Source organism: Corvus cornix, chromosome 17, assembly GCF_000738735.6.
Source record: "Corvus cornix cornix isolate S_Up_H32 chromosome 17, ASM73873v5, whole genome shotgun sequence".
NCBI classification, from domain to species: domain Eukaryota; kingdom Metazoa; phylum Chordata; class Aves; order Passeriformes; family Corvidae; genus Corvus; species Corvus cornix.
This window is the reverse complement of record NC_046346.1, coordinates 492,154-515,021: the sequence shown is the minus strand read 5'-3', so window position 1 is coordinate 515,021 and position 22,868 is coordinate 492,154. Positions and strand designations below refer to the sequence as shown.

At 52.3% G+C, this 22,868-nt stretch overlaps 1 long non-coding RNA gene across 1 annotated transcript; it reads left to right on the top strand.

The window, feature by feature from the left end:
* The first annotated feature begins 7,467 nt into the window (after positions 1-7,467).
* LOC120410920 lies at positions 7,468-18,364 on the top strand. Its single transcript, XR_005603273.1, has 2 exons — positions 7,468-7,730; positions 14,866-18,364. It is a non-coding gene; the product is annotated as an uncharacterized LOC120410920 (long non-coding RNA).
* Positions 18,365-22,868: the final 4,504 nt, after the last annotated feature.

Here is a 22,868-nt window from a genome sequence, read left to right as displayed (position 1 = left end):
TCCCGAGCAGGGGCTGCTGTCCATGTCACCAGGCAGGAACAAGCCCGAGCATCACTGCCCTGCACAGTCACCATCCACCCCATGTGCTGTTCCTGACTTTATCCATCTCCAGCATGGATCCGTTGTTCAGAGGGTAATGTAGGGCATGGTGGGGACTAGGTGGAGCAAGCTGGGCCCTTCTCCTGCTGGCTCTGGTCCTCATGCTGATCAGAGGAGTATGACTGCCACCAGAGCAGCAGCAGCTGCAGGTTCCTACCCGCTCACCCCACCTCTGGTAATGAGATCAGGAATCATGAGAAAAGGGGTCAGAGCATTAATCAAGTGCAGTTAAGATCAATATAAACAAAAGCAGTAAATACCAAATAGAGCCATATAAGTGCTATAGGCTGAGGCTCTGCTGCCACTGGGGAGCACAGCCCCTGTGCCAGCCCGTCCCTCCCAGCCACCCCCTTGCACTCCAGCATCTGTTCATTCTGCCAGACCCTGGGTAGTGGAGGAAACAGATGTGCAGAGCTATTCAACGAGCACAGAATGCTGAACCAAAAACAGGTCTGTTTTCCTCACAGGGGTGTGGAGAGCCCTCATGAGCTGCCCAGTGCCCAGGACCATGCCTCAGGGCGAGGGGTACCCCTGAGGTGGGAGCTGCCCCCACCCTGTGCTGAGTTACAGCCCAGGCCTGTGTTGGTGAGGTGCTTGCCTACATGTGCACAATAATGGACTTCTTGAGCTGGGCACTGATGAGCTCCTGCATAGCTCACATCAGAGATGAACTCGTGGTTAGTGTCAAACAAGGAACACATCAGGCAGGAATTCATTATTTCGTAGCGGAAAATGCGTACCTAGGATTCTCCTTAAAACACATGATAAAGCAGCTCAGACTTGCTGAAAACACCAATCCCATTCTTCCCCACTCCCTTTTTCTCCAGCACATCCTCATCCCTGCCTACATCACAAAAATTCACTAAAGGCAGCAGTCTGCATCAGACTTTATCAAAAATTTGTCAAGGCCCAGTCCAACAAGTGGTCAAACACAAGATAACAAGATGATAACCCATGGCGTTAAAGAATAAGCCATCCATTAGCACACAGGCCCCTGTGGCCCTGACGGGGTGTGGAGACACAGCAGAGCTCCCTCCCCACGGCAGCTCAGGCTCCTCTACATGCACATTTCTGTTTGTCTGCTGGCAACTGGGACCCCGAGAAGGTCGGCACTCTGCAGCCACCCCAGCTTGCCAGGGAAAAGCCAAGTGTCAGAAGCATCTTCTGCTTCTCCAGACACAGACACAGAAAGTCTTTGTAGTCAGTGATTCGGAGCTCCATACCCAAGTCAGGAGGGATATCAGGGCTCCTCTGCCCCACAAGCCGGACCAGCTTCTACTCAGATGATGATCTGCTCCAGCTACTAAAGCTGAGGCAGTAAATCAAGAATTAGCCTACACAAAGACTAAAAGGGAAAGGATTTATTAAAAGACAAGCAGCAGGAGATCATAAGCTTTGTTTTACAGTTTGGTCTCCACACACTGCAAGGAGGAGCAGGACCTTGGAGGGTTCAGAGACTGAACTCTGTCCTTATAGATATAAGAGAACAGTTTTTTCTTCCTTAAATTGAGGAAGTTTTATTTGTTTTGAAAGTTGTTCCAAACATGCAATCTACAGTCATCTTTTAGAGTAACATGCCTGTACAACCTAGTTCAAGCTCATACAAGAGCCAAATTCCAGGTAAGACCAACCTGCTGTTTCTTCAGGAGATTAATTGAGATTTTTCCACGCAGTACAGAGAGCAGCAACAAAAAAATGCCACAGTAAATACCACAGGGCAGCTGTAACACTGAGTATCCTCCCAGCTCAGGCCCACCCGGGCAGTGATCCCTTGAGCCTGCAGCTCCCCTCTGGCCTCTGAGCAGCCAAGCCATGCCCTGAGAGCAGCGGGGGGAGCCCTTTGTGGGGATTCTGCTGGTTTCTCATCAAAGACAATGAGGGGTCTCTGAACCCTTTCCTGGGGTTCTGCAGGGTGCACCAGGCTCTGTGGCACACAGGTGATTTTCTAGGAAAAAGATATTGATATGGGGGCTGCAGAGCTAAGCAACAGACTCTGAGGATCTCCTGGGCACCCATGTTGCAGTCAGGGGGGACACAAAGGGCACTGCAGGCAGATTAATTTCAGAATGTGCCATGTTCTCCTAGGAGCCGTGCTGGGTGATAGTGCCCCTGTTCCCACGCCAAACTGGCGAGACCCCCAGGTCTTTGTTGCAAAAATCTCCCTTTGTTTGGAATGATTTAAACAGAGTAAAAAGAACAGTTTGTTTTTAATAATAGATTATTATTGTTCATGAATCAAAAATGTATCACAATTATTTTTGCATAAAGCTCCTTACCCAATATGTGTTTTTCAAGCAGGAAGATACTACCAGGATATTTCTCCTATTTCTCCTGTTTTCCCAGCTGCAGATGCACAGTGAATCCTAATTAAAACCTTTAAGTCTTATTCCATTTACAAGAAGGAGTGTATCATTTTTCTTTTAGCTTTTTTTAATACAGGGTCTCAATGCCCATTACAAAAATTCCAATGCATCTTTGAAGTTAGCAGCTAATTATATTTCTCCAAGTTATATATCTGGAATTCTAGATGGGGAAAAGGCAATTACTTTTTCTCTCATTTAGCATAACAATCTCTGAAGCTTTACTGGCGCTCCAGTGAGTCATGCTATAGATCAGCGCCCGGGCTGGAGAGAGGAGGAATTTGGGGGGAAGGCAGGATGCTTGCTCAGCTCTTCCGGGCTCTTTCCCTTGTTAGTATGCTGTCCCCACCAGGACACTCGCTAATTGTTTGTCGAATGACCGCGGTGCTTTTTGCCTCGACAACTTTGCCGGGGAGGTCATTCAGCACATTCATTACGGGGGCACCTGCTCGCGCTGCTGGAGCAAAGGGTCTGTCAGCATTTTCCAGGAGTTTATAACTTGGCTGCAAATGTTTGTGCGGAGCTGAAAATTGTTGCATGATTTCTCCCAGGCAGAAACCGGCTGGTTCTGCCCGTTTGTTCCCCTGTCACTTTTCCCAGGTGCTGTTGGCAGCGCTGCTGGCACCTGTGAGCCCCTGCCCACCGGGCTGCGGGGACGCTGCGATGGGGATTGCTCTGGGCTCTGCAAGGAGAAACTCCCCCTCTGGCTCTGTCCAGACCGGCAGAGCAGGGAGGACAGGTCTGTGCAGCACGGGGACCCAGGGCTCTGGGAGCCCCCAGGGGAGTGGCAGTGGCACGGGGCAGCCCGGGTGTAGGGACGGCTGGTGGACTGCTGGCCATGGGAGCCTTGGCCTTTGTTAGCTGAACTGCTATGAGCTTCATTTTAACACTCCTCTGCCACCTATTTTGAAAGATCTATTACGCTTGGAGCATCTTGCCTCTTTCTCAAAACTGAACTTCAAAACGCTTCCAGAAATGGGTCTGGAATTTGTGCATCAGCCCAGAGATGTGCGTTTGGCCAAACTGTAGTACCCTCATTGTCCCTGCATGACAAGGAGTTTTGTAGATTTCCTGCTCATCGAGGCTGCACTTGTGATAATGTGAGGAAAACAAACCAAAACAAAACACCAAAACCAAAACAAACAAAAAACCCCGAGAAAAAGAAATTCCCTTGCACATGCTGGAACAGGGAGAGAGACCAAAGCTGCTTCCCAGCTGGTTTCCAGCTCAGTGCCATATTTCTACCCCAGGACGGGAACACCACACTGATCCACATCAGCAGACAGCGCGCTCACTCTCCCTGCTGATTTATTCCTTCTGCTTCTGGATGTGTTTTGTTGCTGGGTAGTCCCAGACCACTGACTGTTTTTCCAGACTTGTCTGTGACACTGACACCAGAAGTGCTTTTGGAAGCAAAAGGATGGAAAAGGATTCAAATGAAAGGAGCCCAGAATTGGCGCAGTTAGCTCTGTAGGCATTGGGATGGCTTTGATTTCCTGCAAACTCTCACCATCTTTTCAAGCTGGAGAAATGCTGGTGGCCTCAGGACCAGGACACTGGTTTTCCCTACCACAGGGCCCACAGCTCCCTGGCTCAGCCCGGTGGCTGCCCTGGAGGGACCTGTGGTGCCGAAGCCCCTCTTGGCTGTGGTGGGCGCAGGGTTCTCCCTGCCCTCGGACGCTCTGGGCTGTGACCGCTCCCAGAGCCCGGCTGTCCCGCCCTGCCCCGTGCCAGCCCAGCTGTGGCTGCGCGGTGACAGGGAAATGTCCCCCCCAGCACCTGAGCCAGGCAGAGCCAGCCCTGCTCTAGTCAACGAGAACAGGGCAGCCCCTTCCCCACGGGCATCCCCGGCCCCAGAACGGGCACCCACTGGCCCCAGGGCCAGGCAGTGGCTGTGGCTGCCGGGGCCGTGACACTGAGACACTGCTGCTGGGGAACCTGTGCGAAATTAAATTCTCCACTTGGCTGGTCCGGGTGGCTTGGCTTTGCTCTGCTGACTTGTTCCTTCATTATTTTTTTGGCCGATAACTGACTGCAAGCTTGTCTTGTCTGTTTAATACCAGCACAGCAGCTCCAGGAGAGGCTCAAGCTTGTCAGTCTCGGCGAGCGCACACTGTATTGCTCTCCCCACTTCATTTACTTCATGGACAGGAGGGGAAAAGCCTCGAGGCGCTGCAGAGCTTGGCAGCGGGGATAGGGGGTTTCTCTGCAGGCTGGGTGCAGCCCCCCAGAGCAGCCCTGGGCAGGGCAGGCTGGGGCACAGGGAGACCTGCACATTTCCAGGGGAGACCGAAACTTGGATGGGCCCAGGCAAGCTAAGGACAGTAATTATTGAGATTAATATCTCCCTCACACCTTGGAGCATGCTCAGGAAATCTCCAGGCACCCTTGCAGGCAGGTTTGCAATGGACTTGGCTGTTCTTGCTCTCGAGCACCTGGCGCAGCAGCACCTGTGGCTGTGGTGGGAGGTGGGTGCAGGGCTGGCATTTCCTCTCTGGGCAGAAGAGATGTTATTTCTGAAGTACCTTCTCCCCGTGCCTGACTGTCCTGTGTGGACTAATGCACTTAGGGGAGCACAAGGGTCCCAAGCCACATGCCCAGGCAGATCCAGCCGTACCTGTCCTGGTGTTTTTGCAGAAGGGACAGAGGCGGGATCAGCCCGGTCCCCTGAGTGGGTCTTTGTCTGGAGGACAGGCCGCCTGCACTCAGCCGCAGAGCCCGGGCAGCCGGGTCCTTGGAGTAAGGCCTAGCAAACACAGTTGGTTTTTGTTTAATTAAGAGCAAGCAGAGAATTTAAAGACTGGGTTTTCTCCAACCTGTGATAAATTAACCTCCTCCTTGCTCAGGAGGACAGGAACGCTCCAGATCAATGATCTTACTCATGCCTGGCTTCTCCTCCTTTGGAGGGAGAAAGGGACAGAGAGCATCAGCCCCTGCCCCTGCCGCTGCCTTTGGGGCAGCAAGTGGAGTGACTGTGGGTAATGATGATGAATGGCATGATTAAAGCTGGAACTCAGACCTACAGCTGGAATTTTAGACCCTATTCACAGAATAATCCAGCTCCTGCTGTGCAATTTGGGGGCACTTAGAGTGCAGCTGCAGGCAGTGGGGTGCTCCAGGCAAAGCCCCCGACAGACAGACACCCCTGACTCACGCTGTGTTCAAGGGACCAGAGGGCTCCTGTTCCCATGTCAGGTTTGGTGCAGAGCTACTCCCAGTGTGGCTGTGGCCATGCCAGCGGGTGCCAGCATCCTGTGACAGCCACCAGAGGATATGTGGGCACCCATGGGTGAGATGTGCCTGAATAGGGACCACTGGATTGTGGCTTTTGTCCCTCTGGGTCCTGGGCAGAAAATAAGTCACCGAATTTTTTAAGATTTTTGTGCATTTAATAAAAACTGGTGGATTTATAAATGTCTCAGAAATCACACAGACACAATATCTGCAGCTCTGCCTGGGCAATGCTGGGCCTTGCCTGCAGTATTTTGCTTTTCTAAACTCCTTCTTTAAATGTATTTTTATACAGCAGTGTTGACCTTTTCTGCCAGCCCCTGTGGAGCGAGGTTGTATCTTGTGTAAAAGTCATATCAAATGGGCCACAAAAAATCACTCTTGCCTGATTAAAATGAATAGTCTAGACAACGTGTGCATTTTCCTTCTGTGTCGTTAGCTTTGTGTGAGAGCTTGCAGCAATCAGGGCTTTTATGGGAGAAACGCAGCTACAGGTACCGCGAGCTGCCTTAGCGGATACTAATTACAATCCCTGTAAGGATTGATTTGCGAAGAAAATTTCTATTGCCTCAAGGACAAACGTTTGTGCAAATCATATTATTGTGTATGAGAAATTGGTAACACTTTATGAAATGGTTCGTTTATAAATACTTTACTATTTATTAAATTAAATGGTCTTATAACAATCCTTTTGCTAAGTTAAAATATCTTAAGTGTTCTGGTTTTACATTATTTCTGTGCTATAAAGCTGGCTGTTAGGGCTTGGTTGGCGTCACCTGTTAAGACTATTGTTGCTGCAGTTTGTAACACACTGTGTCTGACACTGTGGTGCCCACACATAGTGCTGGTGTCAGAGCAGCAGCTCCCCTGAGCACGTCCTCTCCCCTACTTCATTCGGACCTGAAGTTCTGGAACAGCATAATTTTGAAGTTGCCTGTTTCCTTGAGCGTGGGGTTTGACTGTGGCAAATAACACAGACTTTGTCTGTGTTGCATGTTTGGCTCATGGCACAAGAAGTGGGTGCCCAGCCCTCTCCTGTGGCACCAGCAGATCCCTGATCCACCCAGTAGGAGATCCAGCTGTTGCATAGAGAAGGATCAGACTGTTCCTGTACCTCGTACATCCCCGGATCTGGACCTTTCCAGAGAGGAGCTGGAAGACACCTGCAGGTGGGAAGCATTTTGTGTTGCCTCCAAACCATTAGGCCCATTCAGACATTGTTCTTGTGGACAAGCCAAGTGTATCCCACGGTGTGGGGGCTGCACCTTGCTCCTGGTTTAGATCTTCAAGACCCAGTGGGTCAAGAGCTGCTTTCTTATTTTCCTATGGGAGCACTCTTTGCAATCTCACGGTGACTGGTGCTGTATCCAGGCTGCCCACTGTCCACTTGACCACACTTCCAACATGGCAATTTTTCCAGTCCTGTTATGCATTTTACTTGGAGGAATTAGAAGAGGAAGAAGCGTTGCCTTGCATGGGAGGCGTGTGAGGCGGCAGTGCTCACCCTGGGTGGCGCACACAGCCAGGAAGATGGACGGGAGCAGTGGTCACACCTGTCAGTCATCAGATACCTGTTGGTCCTGCATGTTACTGGTGCTGTGCCAGCGCTCCCAGGCTGACCAGGTTCATTCCTATTTTGAGAAGTTGCCCCTGCCTTCCAAAATTCTTGTCTGCTCTGGAAAACAAGCGGATAAGACATCTTTACTGAGCTAGAAATTTCTCTTGAATGTCCTCTCTCTAATTTATGTTCCCTCTCACTTCACTGCCTGCAGCAAAGCCCATTAATGGTGGCAGTTTGTGACACAACTGAAGGCTCCTCTAAGGGGCAGCTCTCCCGCGATTCCACCGTGCACTGACTTTGGAGGCGTTTGCTGGCGTGGTGAGGCTCAGCTTCCCCCTCTGTTTCCCAGGCTCCAGAGACTAATCCTTCCTTTGGCTGCCTCTGCTGCTGCTATGGCAATATTTTCTCCCCCATCGTGGTAATCACGCAATGGTCTCTGAGAACAGCAGGAGAAGCTGTGCCTGGTAGATGCATAAAAGGTAAGATGAACTACATGTCATAAAACTTTTAAAAGTTCCTTTTTTGTGTTTGTGCGGGGGTTATTTTATATGGCTTTTGATATGAAGCTAAAATTGCACATCAAAAAGGATAATGCATCTTTAAGCTGTTACAATGACTTCTAAATTTTTCATTTAATGTCAGTGAGGAAAAAACCCCTCAGTTGGCTGAGTTACGTTGGTGAGATGGCTGTTTCATTCCATAAAGTGTCTGCAGTGGATTTGAACAGTAGGAAATCCAAGGGTGATAAATAGCTATTTCTAAGTAAATTTCATGCAATTGCCCTTTGGTTAAAGTCTTTCCTCTCAGCACTTTCCTGTGCACATAGCCCAACTAATAATATTCAGGAGCAAGTGCTTTCCAGTGTGACAACTGATTGCACTTTGAAGCAGTAAATGGCTGATTTCATAATTGGTATAATTTTTCACAAGTACCTGAATGTCATATACAGAAAGAATAAGCAACCTGGACTTAATACGGGAGCTTTTTCAATTCTCCTAAAAATCAATAATGTATTAAACCCCTCTAACTGATTAAAATAATGTGAACCCTGAGTAGGTTTTGTGAGGAAGGCAGGTTTCTTCAAGGGTGGCAGATTTATGGCAAAAGGGTTAATACATGGGGAGAACAGGGATATGTTACAGATGGAGTCCGTTTTCCTAATTAAACTTTTATCAAGATTTTCCCGGTTTGAATTGTTTCACTTAGCATGATGGGAAGGAGCATTTCCTTTGGTGTTCAGGGCAGCTACTGCCATTTGTGCAACACCAGGATCTCTGACCTCACGGAAGGGGTGAGGATTGTGAGGAGAAGAAAAAGGAATCCATTCTGAAAACAGCATGCTGGCTCTGGAGGGTCCTGCTGCCCTGTGGCAGGAGAGGGTGCAGGGCGGATTTCGGGGGAGAGCTGCACTGGTGTCAGTGCTGGCTGTGTCAGGACCCGAGCCTGGGGCACACGACAGGTCCAGCCTGGGGACAAGGCTGCTGTGGGGGCTGTCCTGGGGTGTGGGGGGCACCTCCATGCCCAGGGGCCTCTTTGCATGGAAAAGTTCAAGTAGCATCACAGAGAGGTGAATGTGACTGCAGAGTTACAGAAGACAGAGCCTCTCACCAGGAGGCAAACAGGAGGGGTTTTTTTCCCCACGATTTTATGATTTCTCAAAATCCTTTCATACTATTGTGGAAAGATGTCTGAGGATCTACTGAGAGAATATTTATAAAGCTAAAGCAAAGGTGCAGCCTGAAGGCAGGGAAATGCAGGTGGCCTGGGCATGGGTGGGGACAAGGGTGGGGAGGGGAGGGGAGTGGGCACCTGGCACCTGGGTGGGTGTCTGGGGTGCAGCAAGAGCCACCCCCCCCTTGCTGGCAGCACCACGTGTGGCCGGTGCCGGGGGTCAGAGCAGTGGGCTGTGCATGAATGCCTCGAGGGAAGATTAAGAAACAAGAGCACTCATGTTAAAGCCTGGACAAGCCGCAGGAGCCCACGGAATCATGCCTGTCCCCAGCACGCTGGGCACCCGCCTGGCCTGGCACGGTGGCACCGAGGCCCCTCTGCCTGGGGAAGCCACGTCCCCACTTGCTCCCACACGGGGCAGTGGGGGTGGGAGTGCATGTCACTGCCAGACCTGACTTGCATTTCCCCCAGGAAGAGTGCACTCCTTCCCAGGGGACCACAGGCAGGTGGATTGAGGAATCTATTTAAACTTCTCAAGATCATGATCAGACATCTTAAGCTCTGCATTATTCACGTTTGTCTGTTGTTTCTAACTCATTTCCTATTTTCCAGCTGAGGGACTCTGCCAGAAGCACTCTTTGCCAGAGATTAAAACAATTTAGGAAGCAGACACCCAATTCCTTTCTTTGGATAGTAGGCAAATTGGATATCTGTGAGAAGCAAGCAAATTTTATTATCAACAGATAGTTTGCTACTTAACTATCCTTAAGAACCCCCCAGTATTTGCAGGTGTTTGTTGGTTGTCCTGAGCCAAAAGGCACACGTGGCACATGCCCAGCTGTGGTGGCTGGCCCAGCCTGTGCCCAGCCTGTGCCCAGCCTGTGCCCAGTGCCCCCGAGGGACACTGGCACCCAGGAGGGCAGCGTGGGGAGCAGGTACTTAATGGCAGCAAAGGTGCTGGAAAACAAATGTGCCTGGTGCAGGAGGAAGAGCCCGACCCAACGAGCTCCTTGGGAGCTCTGGCTCCATGGACTGTGCTCTGCCCATCTCCAGTGTTTATACTGAGGCCAAGGGGACACAGGGAATGACATTTATGTCATTAGCCGTGGCTGTCCTTGGTTTGTATCAAAATAGCTGTTTTAAATGTAATTATCACTAACTTGGGAAAATGCACCATTAGATATGTAAATTTATTGGCTAATGGATGCACACGGCAGATCACAGTGGATGGGACTCGGATAACCAAATTGGAACAATTTCTCAGCTTGTTAAGCAGGTTCCCAGGGGTGGGTTTTGGTATCTGGAGGTCTCCCAGGTACCTTCCCTATAGCTCACCTGGGACCTGGCGCTTCCTCTCAGGGAAGGTGCACATCCTGCATTCCCAGTGTGTTTAGGGTGGTGCAGGAAGTTCTGCAGGAGTCCAGGAAGACAAAGGGGATGGCTCTTAAAATTGTACAAGGATCCAAAAAAAAATCATGGAGTCATTCATCAGGATTGCTGTAGTTCTTGACCACATAGTCAATGATTTATTTAATCTTAATATATTCCACAAAGAGTCCCCATATTTCCATAAATATGTCATATCTACCTAATACATAGTAATGAACCTGCTCCAAGGGTAAATAAATAAGATCTAAGCTCAGAAAGCCAATGTTCATCAAAGGCAGATATACAGATACTGAGTCCTTTAAAGTACCATTCTTCACAGCAATCACAACCAAGTTTGGCAATTCATAACTTGTCAAGTCAATTAGAAATCCCGGGGGGCCCGGCGCTGTGCACACGCGAGGGGCACACGCGAGGGGCACACGCGAGGGGCACACGCTGGCCAGGGCGTGGGCGCGAGACGTGTCAGACCCTGCAGGGAGCCCCGCCAGCACTGCCCCTCCACGGGCATCATGGGCTGTCAGTGATTCTAAGAGACTGATCCATACAAAGTCGTGGAATCACTGAGGCTGGAGAAACCCTCTAAGACCAAGTCCAACCCCTGTCCCCAAGTGCCACATCTGCACATCTTTTAAATCCCTCCGCGGAAGGTGACTTCACCACTGCCCTGGGCAGCCTCTGCCGACACCTGACCACTCTTTCCCTAAAGAAATTGTTCCAAATATCCAATCTAAACCTCCCCAGCACAATTTGAGGCTGTTTCCTCTTGTCCTGTCCCTTGTTCCCGGGGAGCAGAGCCCAATCCCTCACCTGTCAGGGAGTTGTGGAGAGCCCGAAGGTCCCCCCTGAGCCTCCTTTTCTCCAGGCTGAGCGCCCCACAACTCCCTCAGCCACTCCTCAGCCCCAGACCCTTCCCCAGCTCCACTGCCTAGCTCTGGACACGCAGAGTGTTGTTTACAGCTGCTGCTCTCAGGTAGGGATTTCATGAGAGGGACTTTTAGATTTCACACACAGAAGAATTTGCTGAATTTTGTTTTGAGAATTGTCTATTATGAAAAAAAATTGAAACAATTTTAAACAGAAAATTTGACTTGGACTGTTTTAATTTATCTTATTCCATTTTTCCATGAAGTTACATACAGCGGTGCATAACATGATGTAATATGCTAATGTAAATATTTTCATACAAATACATTGAAAATGCCTAAAAATGTGGCTGCAAAGGGAAATAACTAATTTTTTATAGGTTGCACCTTCTTAATCTTATTTTCTACAGCAAAGTATTTCATGTTTTTTTATAATTAGTTTGATGAAGTCAATAATAATAGAATATTCTGATTATGTCAATATGACATGTAATATTATGCACTTCTCTACTATTATGCATATTATGACATGACTTGACATGATATGACAGGTCACATTATGCACTAGTACTGATGTCATAAAATAATGTAAAAGTAATGAAAACATATTTTGAAGTGAAAAATTTTAAAAGGAATTGATGACTTTTCCTAAGAGAAATTCCAAAGCAAATCTTTTTCCTTTCCATTTTCAAGTTTGTTGCACTGGGTTACTCCACTCTTCCCCCAAGTAAAACCTTCCATTCCCCAGCCTCAGCTTTGCTGCCTGCTTGTTGCTTTGTTCACCCACAGCAATTGGGCTTGGTGTTGGCTTTTAAAGCCTCCCAGGAGGAGTGTGTCAGGAGCACAGAAACCTGGAGCTCGGGGATGTGTCCTGGCACATGAGATGACGTGGGTGACAATGACACTGGCTGACACCAGACTGGCACGTGCTCCACTCGTGAGCTCTCGGGTGAAGTGCACAGCATGCCGATCCTGATTTGTATTCGTTTTTACAGGGATGCAATGATAATTCCCACCTCCCGGAAATACTAAACAGTTCAGAAAACATTTATAGCAGGTTGTTGGTGAGCTGGGTGCTTGTGAGCCTGAGCCTGCCCTGTGCCTGTGGCTGATGCGACTACAAAGGTGCAGATACCCTATGCAAATCATTAAGAAAACGTGGAAATATTGGCAGGCAGGTGGGAGTTACAGTGGCCTGGAGACTGAAGCAGGAATCCAACATGGGCACTAGGGACTGCAGGCTGTGCTCGATATTCTCCCACAACGGCTGGGATTCGGATTCATTTTTAATGAAACACTTTTTGCTACAATCCTACAGCAGCCCCAAATGGTGGCAGACAAGAGGACGCCAGGTGGAAGATCTGCTCCCTCCTCGCCTGCTTCCCGAGTCCCTCTGTGAGGGAAACCCCCTCGACGGCCGTGGGGACCAGCGGGGACAGAGTGGCTGCGGGACAGCGGGCGGGGGCGAGGGCTGGCGGCCGCGGGGCAGCGGTGCCAGCGCGGGCAGGCGGCGTGAGGCGGATGAAGGGGGAGGATGAGTGTGAGCTGGGGCAGGGCAGCCCGGTCTCTCAACCTCTGCCCGTGTCCGTCCCACAGCCAGGCTGCTGCCCGGGGGGCAGGCACAGGCTGAGGGGGTGCTGGTGGCACTGCCTCAAAAACCGGACACCCCCGCCCCGGGTTTGGCTGCCGAGCTCCGGCGCAGCCATGCAGGACCTACTGGTGGGTGCCAGCCCTGTCTGGCCGCACTGGGGGCATTGGGGGAGGCAGTGTCCCCTCCCTATCACCACCTGCCTTGCCGCGGCCTCTGCCCGCGGTGCCCGGGATGGGCAATGCTGCGGACAACTGGCACCGGAGACCCCGGTGACACGAGCAAGGTCACCCAGGGACCGCAACAGTGTCATCCTCAAACGGAAATGTCATTTTTTATTATTCAGAGCTGACAGAGGGCTCAGAATGAAGGCAGCTGATGGCTGAGGGAGCTTCAGCTCGGGCAGCCCGGCCCCGGCTCCCAGCCCTCTCCCGCACGGGTGGGCTCGGAGCCCCGCGGAGCCCCCATCCTCCTCCTCGATGGCTGCGGGGCTGCGGCCGCCGACGGGGGCTGCCGGTCCTGGGAGACCCCGAGCAGTGGCGGAGCGGGCGGCTGGGTGGGAGCCCCAGTTCCGAGGGGTCCGGGAGGGTGCGGCTGGGTGGGAGCCCGAGCGCCGGGAGCTGGGCGAGTGCTGCTCCTCGCCAGCCCCTCCACCTGCCCTGGGCTGCAGGGGAGCCTGCAGGAGGGAGAGGGCCTGGAGGGACCCCCCAGCCGGGGAACAAGGACCGAGGCTCGGCTCTCTTTCCCCCCCGGCCCCTCCACGCCCGCTCCGGCCACGGCAGCGCAGCCCCAGGGCGGAGGTCACTGGTGTTCCGTGAATGCAAATGAACGGGGTTCGATCCAAATTGCATTTCCTCTCCTAGCACGGCGTATGACGGCACATTAAAGCCTATAATATTCCGCTGCTGCTCTTTTGCATGATTTTTTAATTAAAAAACTATGGAGTAAACAAACATTCTGCTCTGGAGTAGCCCTGCAGAGACCCATCCAGAGGCACATTCACAGCCCTCCACTTTTTCAAGAAAGTTTATATCTTAACAAAAAAACCCCCAATAATAATATCACCCACCCTAACAGTTAGTATTGGGTAAAAGTTTGAAGTGAAAGGCAGCTGGCAACCTTCTCCAGCCCGTGAAATGATATTAACATTTTATTATTCTAAGGTGAGCTTTTTGAAACGGAATTTTAAATGTTACCCTGCTGTTCCAGAACACAAAAACCTTTAATTTTATGCAAATGAACAGCGAGGAGCTGAGCGCTTAATGTAAACGAACACTTTCTTTGTAGGAGAGGTTGGAAGGGAAAAAAAAATTCCCAGGGATTCTTTAATTGCTGTCTGAAATTATGTAAATCCCAGCGCTAGGCAGAACGCAATTATCCCGTGCCCCTCTCTGCCAGCATTGCTAATGTCTAACAAAATATCGGTGGGTGACATTTAGTCGAGGTAATGCAAATGAGAATTAATTTTTTTCCAAGACAAAGGGCAGCTAAAAGATCACCTCGTTCCTGCGCGGAGGGGGCAGAGCGGGGGGCGAGGGCAGCGGGAACTGGGGCGTGTGGTGCTGGGGGCAGCAGGACCCAGCCCACAGCCCAGCAGCACTGCTTTCGCTTTTATTTCTTAGCGGGATGAAGCCTGGGGAGCGGGGAGGGGTGGTGGGGGAAGAGGGGGGGAAGGTTGGTTGTTTGTTTTTCTTTTTAATTCATGGTCATCCCAGCCCGAGGGCAGGGTGGGAACCATGATTGAAACCCACTAATGGCTCTGGCTGGTGGTGGGCAAAGGCGGCAGTGATTTATCACCTCCCCGTGCTGATAACTAGCAATAATTCTATTAAATATTCAGAGTGAGGCTTTGCAACACAATTATCAAACGGGGTTTGTTAGTGCAGAAATGCTCCTCGAGCACAGAAAGGGGCTGCGGGTGCAGGGAAGGGGCTCCTCTGCAAAGGGCAAAACCTGCCCAACTGTGTCACCCCGGCCTGGGGGACAGCTTACCCAGCTCGGAGGCTGGGGGTGGCCCCAGTTTCTGCAGGAGAAATCAGGAAAGTCATAAGGGGATTTTCCTCCTTTTCTCTTTTTATTTTTATTTTGGTTCTTGCATCTCAGATCTCCCTTTGCTTCAAAGGCCGTAAGAGATTGTGACTCCACCAACCTTTTAAATGGAAAAGGGAACCCCGGTGGAAGCTGTCGTGAGGCAGGGCGGGGCTGTGTGAAGAGGGATGAAGGACACGGATGCTCAGAAGGCTCCAGATCAGGGTAAGAAGTGCTTGTGGAATTATCCTTTGAAATGTACACTTTGCAGGAAGGCCCCAGGGATCATCAAACTGAGGAGCTGGGCTGAGTTGCACCATCTGCTCGGGATTTAGGACAGGCAGAGCTGTGAAAGTATGAATTAAAAGTACAGAGTAGCAGGAAATAGTTTCCCCTTGCCCCATCTTTTGGAAGCAAAGCTGGGTGGCTGGTGCCACCCTCATGCTGTGGCGCTCCCTGTGCCAGGGCTGGGTCACTGGGGCCCAGCTGGGACCCTGAAACCCCGGACCTGTACCGTGGGCCTTGCTGCCCGACCCGAGCGTGGCTGCTCTGGCAAAGCTCAGGCACATCCCAGTTTCTGTATTCAGTTCTTGCTGCATCAGCTCCCCGTGGTCCTGCTACAGCAGCAGGCGAGGGGCCGATGCCCACATGAAGCCCTGCACCTAGGGGCTCTCCTGGTCACCACCTGCCTGCTACTTGCTCTGCAGTCCTGATTATGAGTTTAGGAGCTCCAGGAATGGATATATCATCTGTTTCTCATTGCATTCCCTTTCCTCTGAGTTGCTGAAGCCAGTGCGCTGAGAAATGCATTCCCTGACACCACACCAGGAGCACCAGCCTGCCAGCCCCTCCTCAGACATGCCAGGCACCCAGAGGGGCTGCACACTGGGGCAGTCCTGCCGTGCAGGTACCTGCCAGGGCAGGAAGGTGAGGTGGTGCAGCTGCAGGCAGGAGCTGTCCGTCACCTGCAGGACCCTGCTGCCCTCCAGACAGAGGCTATCCTTGTCCTCTGGAAATTTATAATCTTTATAATCCAAGATTTAGACTCTTCAAAGCTTTATGCCTGTCTTTAACCTGTAGCATATGCATAGTCTCAATGGGATTTCTCATCTGCTAAGAGTTAAGCACGTACATAAATCTCTGCAGGCTGGGGCCCAAGGCATTCCCACGCACAGCATTCCTGTGCTCACGGGTCATGGAACAGCCCGTGAACCCACTGCCTGAGCGTGTGTCAGCACGGGGGGCACGCCGAGCCCCTGGCACTTGTGCCAGCCTCCTGAGCATTTCCCAAGCAGTTTGGATGCTGTGGGGGTGTTGAACTTCTGACACCACCTTTGGCAAATCCACTCTCTGAGCCAGCACCTCCAGGAAGCGGGCAGGGGGATAACAGCCGGAGGTGAGCCAAGCGGGGAGCAGCCGTGTGCAGCTGCAGACAGCATTTGAGTCAGAGTGGGAGCAGAACAGAGCTCAGGACAGCGCTGGCGTGCCAGGTACTTGGCATGGAAAGGGAAGCATGCTGAAGGCTCGCGGTGCAGCAAGGCTCTCCCTTGCCTCCCTCCCCATGGACTGCTTGCTCACAGATGTGGCCAGGGCAGCGTGCGAGGACCCGGAGCAACGTGTGCAGCTGCTCCACTCCAGCCCAGCTCATCTAGTGCAGCCTGCAGCCTCATGTGCGCAGGCACTCTCATGTAGATTTGTCACCAGGTGCTATCGAATCAGCTTCATTTTCACCAATGCAAGCTGGTCCAGTGTGACCCAGATGTAAGAAAGCAGCAGATTTTTTGCAGACTGGTAGAACTGGTAAAGTGCATGCCAGCCGCAGTACATCCTCCTGACAGCCTGTGCTTATGGGGTGATTGTATGTAGCAGCACAGTTTTTTCAGGGCCTGGGCTATTAGATTCACTGCATCAATCTCCAGGCTTTTGTTTTCATGTTGTAATCTTTGCCATCAAATGACAAAAAAAGAGGAAATACACTTCACATTTAAAATCATCCCAGTGAAGCCCTTTTTTCCCCTTCATGTAATGTTGTTTTAAGTCAGGTGATGTGACCTTCCACTAAACTCTTTCCACTTCATATCCGGTGTTTTCAATGGGAACAGATTAGTCCTCTTTAATTTGGGGTTAGAAAATCCAGGCAAAGCCATCAAGTGAGAAGCAGCATTTAATAAATGCCTCGTGTTCTGCAGCATTCAGTTTTCTGAGGGCAAAATTGCGTTCATTTCCCTGAAGCCTCACCTGCCCAGGCAGGCAGCCGTGGCCGTCAGCAGCCCCCGCACCGCGGCTCGGCCGCGCTCGCCGTGCGCCCGCAGTGCTCGGGTCAGCTGCTGTTTGTCAAAGCAGCCGCGGCCGCGGCCCCAGGCAAAGCGCTGAGCGAGCACGGCACCCTCTGAACTGACCCGGGCACTTAGCCTTTCTGAGAAATATTTATGGAAAGGTCAGCAAATGCTTTGTGACAGGACGCTGGCACATCCCTAACCCTCTCCTCTCCCGCTCCCTGCCTCGCCCACGTGCCAGGCGCGGAGCAAACCAGGGCTGGAGCTCCCGCGACGTTTCCTCCTCCAGGTCGCACAGATGCCACTGCGAGCCCCTGTGCTGGGGACGTGGTTCTGGCCCTGTCCCGTCTGTTTCCAGGATGTTCCTGCATCAACCAGATGATTTCCCTTGTGCTCCCACGCCATCAGGGTTGTGCTGTGGGAAGCAAAGCCCTTCTCGCCGTGCCCTTTCTGGACTGGCCACAGCCTCTGATCCACAGTCCTCATCTCTGCATCACCACCTTCCCTCGGAGCTGAGGTCTGGGAGCTGTGGTTGGACAGGAATGAGCAGAACCTGTTACTGCAGTGCTGGCGAGGAGGCAGCACTGTGTGGGGTGACAGCAGGATGGCTCCGTGCGCTGACTGTGGCAGCGCCAGCTGCCTTTTCCTGATGGCACCAGGTACCTCAGGCTCCAGAGCCAACTGCAATTCCCCATCCTATCGCCAGTGGTTCCTGGATCAAACATGCTTTTGCTGTGCTTGCCGTGACAATGCCCAGGCAGCCCCAGCTCCCAGCACTGCTGCCCCATCTGCTGGCCCCGTCTTTGCCTCTCATCCCACTGTCAGCAGTGCCAACTGCCCAACCTGGCAGCTCCTACCTGTGAGGAAGCAGACAGACAGACAGACAGAGCAGCAACAGAAACCAATCACTCTAAACAGATTTACCAGCTAGAAAGTTTCTTGTAAGAAAATAGAGCAGTGAGGAGCACATGCTCCTGAGAAGGAAACAGGCTTACATCCCTGAGCTCTCCTGCCCTGGAATGGCCTGGGCTGCTAAGTAGATCAGAGCAAAACCCTCCTGTAGCTGGGTAATTCCGCCTCTTTCTGATAATCCGGTAACGCCATTAGTGGAGAGTCTGGCAGGAGGGAGCTGTGATGGGAAAGCACTGCACCTCCACACACATGGCAGATTAAAAAGGACTTAATCACAGAGCAGCCACAAAGTGCACTATGTGACATTATTCCTCTGAAATAAAATTTTACATACAGCCCATCTGAGAGCAGCACAAAATAAATACTTTTAAAATCTATGATTACTATAGGTTGGTTTTTTTTTTTTATTTTATATTGGTGGCTGAGTTCTGCTCTTGCTCCAAGGGATTAGAGGGATAATTCCATTACAATTTAGTAACAAGATTAAAAGAGCCAGTTATCCATTTATGGGGGTCTATGGAAACGAGCAGTGGCTTCTGGAGGTCTCGGGCTCTGGGTAGGTGTATCACTCACATCACAGACACATCCAAATCAGGTTAAGGCACAGGCAGGACATACCCGAGGTGAAAAGGTCTCTGTGGCCACCTGTCCTGGCTTTACTGGGACAAGTGTTCAGGGGTTCGCAGGGTGAAAGGACACAGATGGGGAGATGTCCTAGTGTGAAAGGTCATGGAGCAAAGGAGAAAGGCAGGAAGAACAAAGAGTGCTCTAGAGACAGAACCCTCAGAGCAAGGTCTGGGACACCAGGGTTTTGGCATCTGTCCTATTGCCACAGCTGGGATAGGAATTTGAGACAGCTTCCATGGCAAATTTAGTTTCGTCCTTTTCAGAAGCAAATTCCAAAATTCTTGAACACTTTTTTCTCCAAATTCTCTGTGATTTTCTGTCTGAAAATGAGCATGGTAGAAGGTGCAAACATGGGAGATGTGGAGGAAGGAAGCTCTTTAGCTGTATTCATGAGTGCCTTTGGGAATGCCCTGGTAGTGCTGGTCCAGCTCTGCCCCACAGCTTGGAAATCCCAGTCTGAAACCCTCTCACAAGAAAATAACATTCCCGTCAAGCTGCATATGTGGGACTGGCATGAAACAACCCAGGGTTAGAAACTGGCCATCATAGTATTGTTGTGTGTATCCTCTGTACTGATTAACAGATTAATTGATATTTAATTGATAGCACTGTCAGAGCAGGACTTTAGCACATGCTGATTGTCCCACTGGCTGCTGCTAACAAGGCTGAAGAGCATTTAGTATAAATCCATAGGATTCATGCTTGCAAAAGATGCAGGAGCTGCTTTGGAGGCAGCAAAGACCTGAGTGCAATGACCAGTCACACTCAGCAAGGTCCTTCTCCTTGCTTTTAAAATAATTCTTGAGAGAAATTTATATTTAGCTGATAACTGGGGGTGTGTTCATTTGCCTGTCCCAGCATGGCACCGGACCCTGCACTCTTGGGCAGCTCCTCTGGAGCACTGTGCCATGTTTGCCGTGCCCTGGTTGTCCCCAGGACATGAATGACACAAGCACAGTATTGGGGCAGATGGAGGACCCGTCCCTGTTCCTATGTCCTGGGTGGAGGAGGCAGGTCTGGGGGAGCAGCCAGGGGGGCTCACAGGCTTCAGCCCCCGATGGGTGGGGGAGCCCCATCCCTGATGACAGTCCTGTGCCCACACAGTGCCTGTTTATCAAGAGCTTCTTTAAGGCCTCTCACTGTAGAGTTACAACCTGGGGCAATCTGTCCTTTTCTCCTCAGACCAACCATTTATGGGCTTGTTCTGGTGAAATTTATGGGTTCTTGGGTGAAACATTAGGAAACATTACAACAAAAATGTAGAACCAGGGTCCGTGGCAAGTGCCAGCTGCAGGGTCATGGCTCTGCCCATGCTGTTCTGCACGGACCAGGGCTCCCAAGGACTACGGCCAGTGCCCAGAGTCCCTCCACCGGGACGGGGCTTAGCCACTGGCGTGTCCCTCCAACCCGTGTCAGGGTGAGGGGCAGGTTATGCAATCGGAACTGTGAAGATGCAGAACACATCCTGGACCAGCCTGGGTTTTTTAAATATGCAGATTGAGCTGTCCTGGTGTTCCCCTGTGGCGCCAGGGAGCGGAGCCGCTGGAGGGGGGGATCACCATGAGGAATTTGAAAGGATGTGGAGGTTTCCAGAAGAGCCACCAGACAGTCATAACCACGTTGTCTCTCTGGATTAGTTTAATGTCCACTTGAATCACCGACCTTACGGTCTGAAAAGGACCAAATCTGGGAACGGATGGTTTTTCCTATGCAACGTGACAGCAGGGGTCGGGCCTGCAGTGAAATACGGTTTGGGTTCACTGATGAAAATGCGATTTTAGGATCACTTACCGAAATGCTTTGGAAAAGAAACGGATGGCTGGGCCCTGGGACGGGCAAAACCCAGGCGTTGCCAGGGGACGCAGCAGGAGCAAGGGGAACGGGAGCTGCGGGTGGTGCGGGCAAACGGGCAGAGGGGCGGAGAGGGACAACCGGCGGCACCCGGCGTGCCGGGGAGCGGGAGGAGCGGGGGGAGCGGGAGGAGCTGCGGTGCCGGGGGAGCGGGAGGAGCGGGGGGAGCGGGAGGAGCTGCGGTGCCGGGAGCGGGAGGAGCGGGGGGAGCGGGAGGAGCCGCGGTGCCGGGGGAGCGGGAGGAGCGGAGCGGGAGGAGCCGCGGTGCCGGGGGAGCGGGGGGAGCGGAGCGGGAGGAGCTGCGGTGCCGGGGAGCGGGAGGAGCGGAGCGGGAGGAGCCGCGGTGCCGGGAGCGGGGGCAGCGGGAGGAGCCGCGGTGCCGGGGGAGCGGGGGGAGCGGAGCGGGAGGAGCCGCGGTGCCGGTGGAGCGAGGGGAGCGGAGCGGGAGGAGCCGCGGTGCCGGGGAGCGGGGCAGCGGGAGGAGCCGCGGTTGCCGGGGAGCGGGGGCAGCGGAGGAGCTGCCGTGCGGTGCCGGGCGGAGCGGAGCGGGGCCGACGGGCCGATGCTACCCCCTGGTGACCGGGCGCGGCGGCTCCGCGCGGCTCCGGGCCGGTCACGGGCGCCCCGGGGCCGGGGGGAACCGTCGGGGCAGCGCCATCCGCGGTGCTCGGGCTTCCCGTGGCGGCGCAGAGACACCCCGTGAGCAGCGCCCGCTGGAAGGGCCGGGAAGGGGCGCGGGGCCAGGACGCCCTGCCCGTGCCGAGGCCGGGCGGTGGGCGCAGGCAGGGTACCCCCACCCCCGGCTCCCCCACACCCGCCCCGGACTCTCGGTGGGAGCTGCGGGACTCGGCCGGGACAGCTCCGCAGCAGCCCCGCTCCCGCACGGCGCCGCCTTACACTGCTCACTCTGTGCATCTTGTTAATGAAAAGCATGGATGTAATTTCAATTAAAGATAATTACATATTTAAACTTAACATTAAATTCTGCACTAAAACAAAATTACATGAAATCTCAGTGTGCAGCCGTGCTGCACGGCAGCGGGTGAGGGAGAGAGGAAGGAAATGCTATTACGCAGAGGGAGCTGATCCTTTCCACAGGATCTGCTGCTGCACGGTGTTCCCCTGTCCTGCGAGTTAAATCCAGTCTGTTCCCACATGCCACATTCGGAGGCAGCTGCTGTCTCCTGCTCGTGCCGGGCACACACATGTGCTCAGCCATAACCATCGCTGCCTGCACGATGAACAAATCCATCACGCATGCCACGGGTGAGCCCGTCCCTCGGCAGGGTTAGCACAGGGCAGGGGGTCCTGCTGTCCCAGCAGCAGGCACTGCCTCAGCCCAGCAGCCAGGCCTCAATGGGCTCTGACATCCGCGGGAGGCTGCTGGGAGGTGCTGCAGTTGGATAAGGTCTGGTGTTAATCCTGGCTCAGGGTCCTGAGTAAAGTTTGAAAAGAGTTTTGAATTAGTAATGAAAAACACAGTTACCAGACTACCGATTTTTTTTTCGTGAAATCCAAGAAACTTGTTGGCCTCAGATCAATTTTTGAAAATTGAAAACTTTTTGATTATTCTTTATAATTTCCCCCCAAAATCCCAAACATGACATTGCATTGTTCCAAAAGCAAAAGTTTTTATTTTCTGTCCCCAAACACACTGAAAATTACAGGTTTGAGATGGCATAAATTGCTTTTTAGTCTCCTCACTCTCTGTTCAACCAGCAAATTAAAAAACCCCAATTATTTGCCCAAGTGGCTGGGTCCAAGCACCAGGCTGGCACTGCAAGGGACTGAGTCAGGTCACCACTGGCCCACCCAGCTGAGATTTGTCCCCTGGCCCCTGCAGCCCACAGGGCTTGTGGAGGATTATGAGACCTTTAGTGAGGGGAAGATGCTGACATGTTGGTGGCTCAGCTTGGACGCCATGTAAGGGTATCTTTTCCCAGTCTTATAGAGCTCCTAAAAATAGATGGCCAGAGGATGAGTGATCTTAACCTGTGCTAATTAAGGCCAGTATAAAGCTGTGCTAATGAGACGTGAATTTCCCAGGCAGGGCTCAACCCCACTCCTGCTTCGTATGGAGCCTCTGGAATCCAGGCTTAACTGGAGGTGATGGCTCTGGCTGCTGGCATGGGGACAAACTCCCTTTTCCCACCTAAGCTCCCCAAACTGCCCTGCAGAACCCCCTGGAAGCAGCTGGGAGGGGAGGGAAAGGTCCATTTGGCTCTGCCCAGGGGTCCCACAGCATCCCTGTGCCCATCCACAGTCTGTGCCAACCCCAAGTACGGTTGGATGTGGGCCAGCAGAGAGGGAAGCGAGGGCCCCCATCCCTCCAGAGTGGGCTTGTGCTTGAGTATGTCACGATGCCCTGCTATGGCAAACCAAAGACACTGTGGCACCAACAAACCTCTTCAG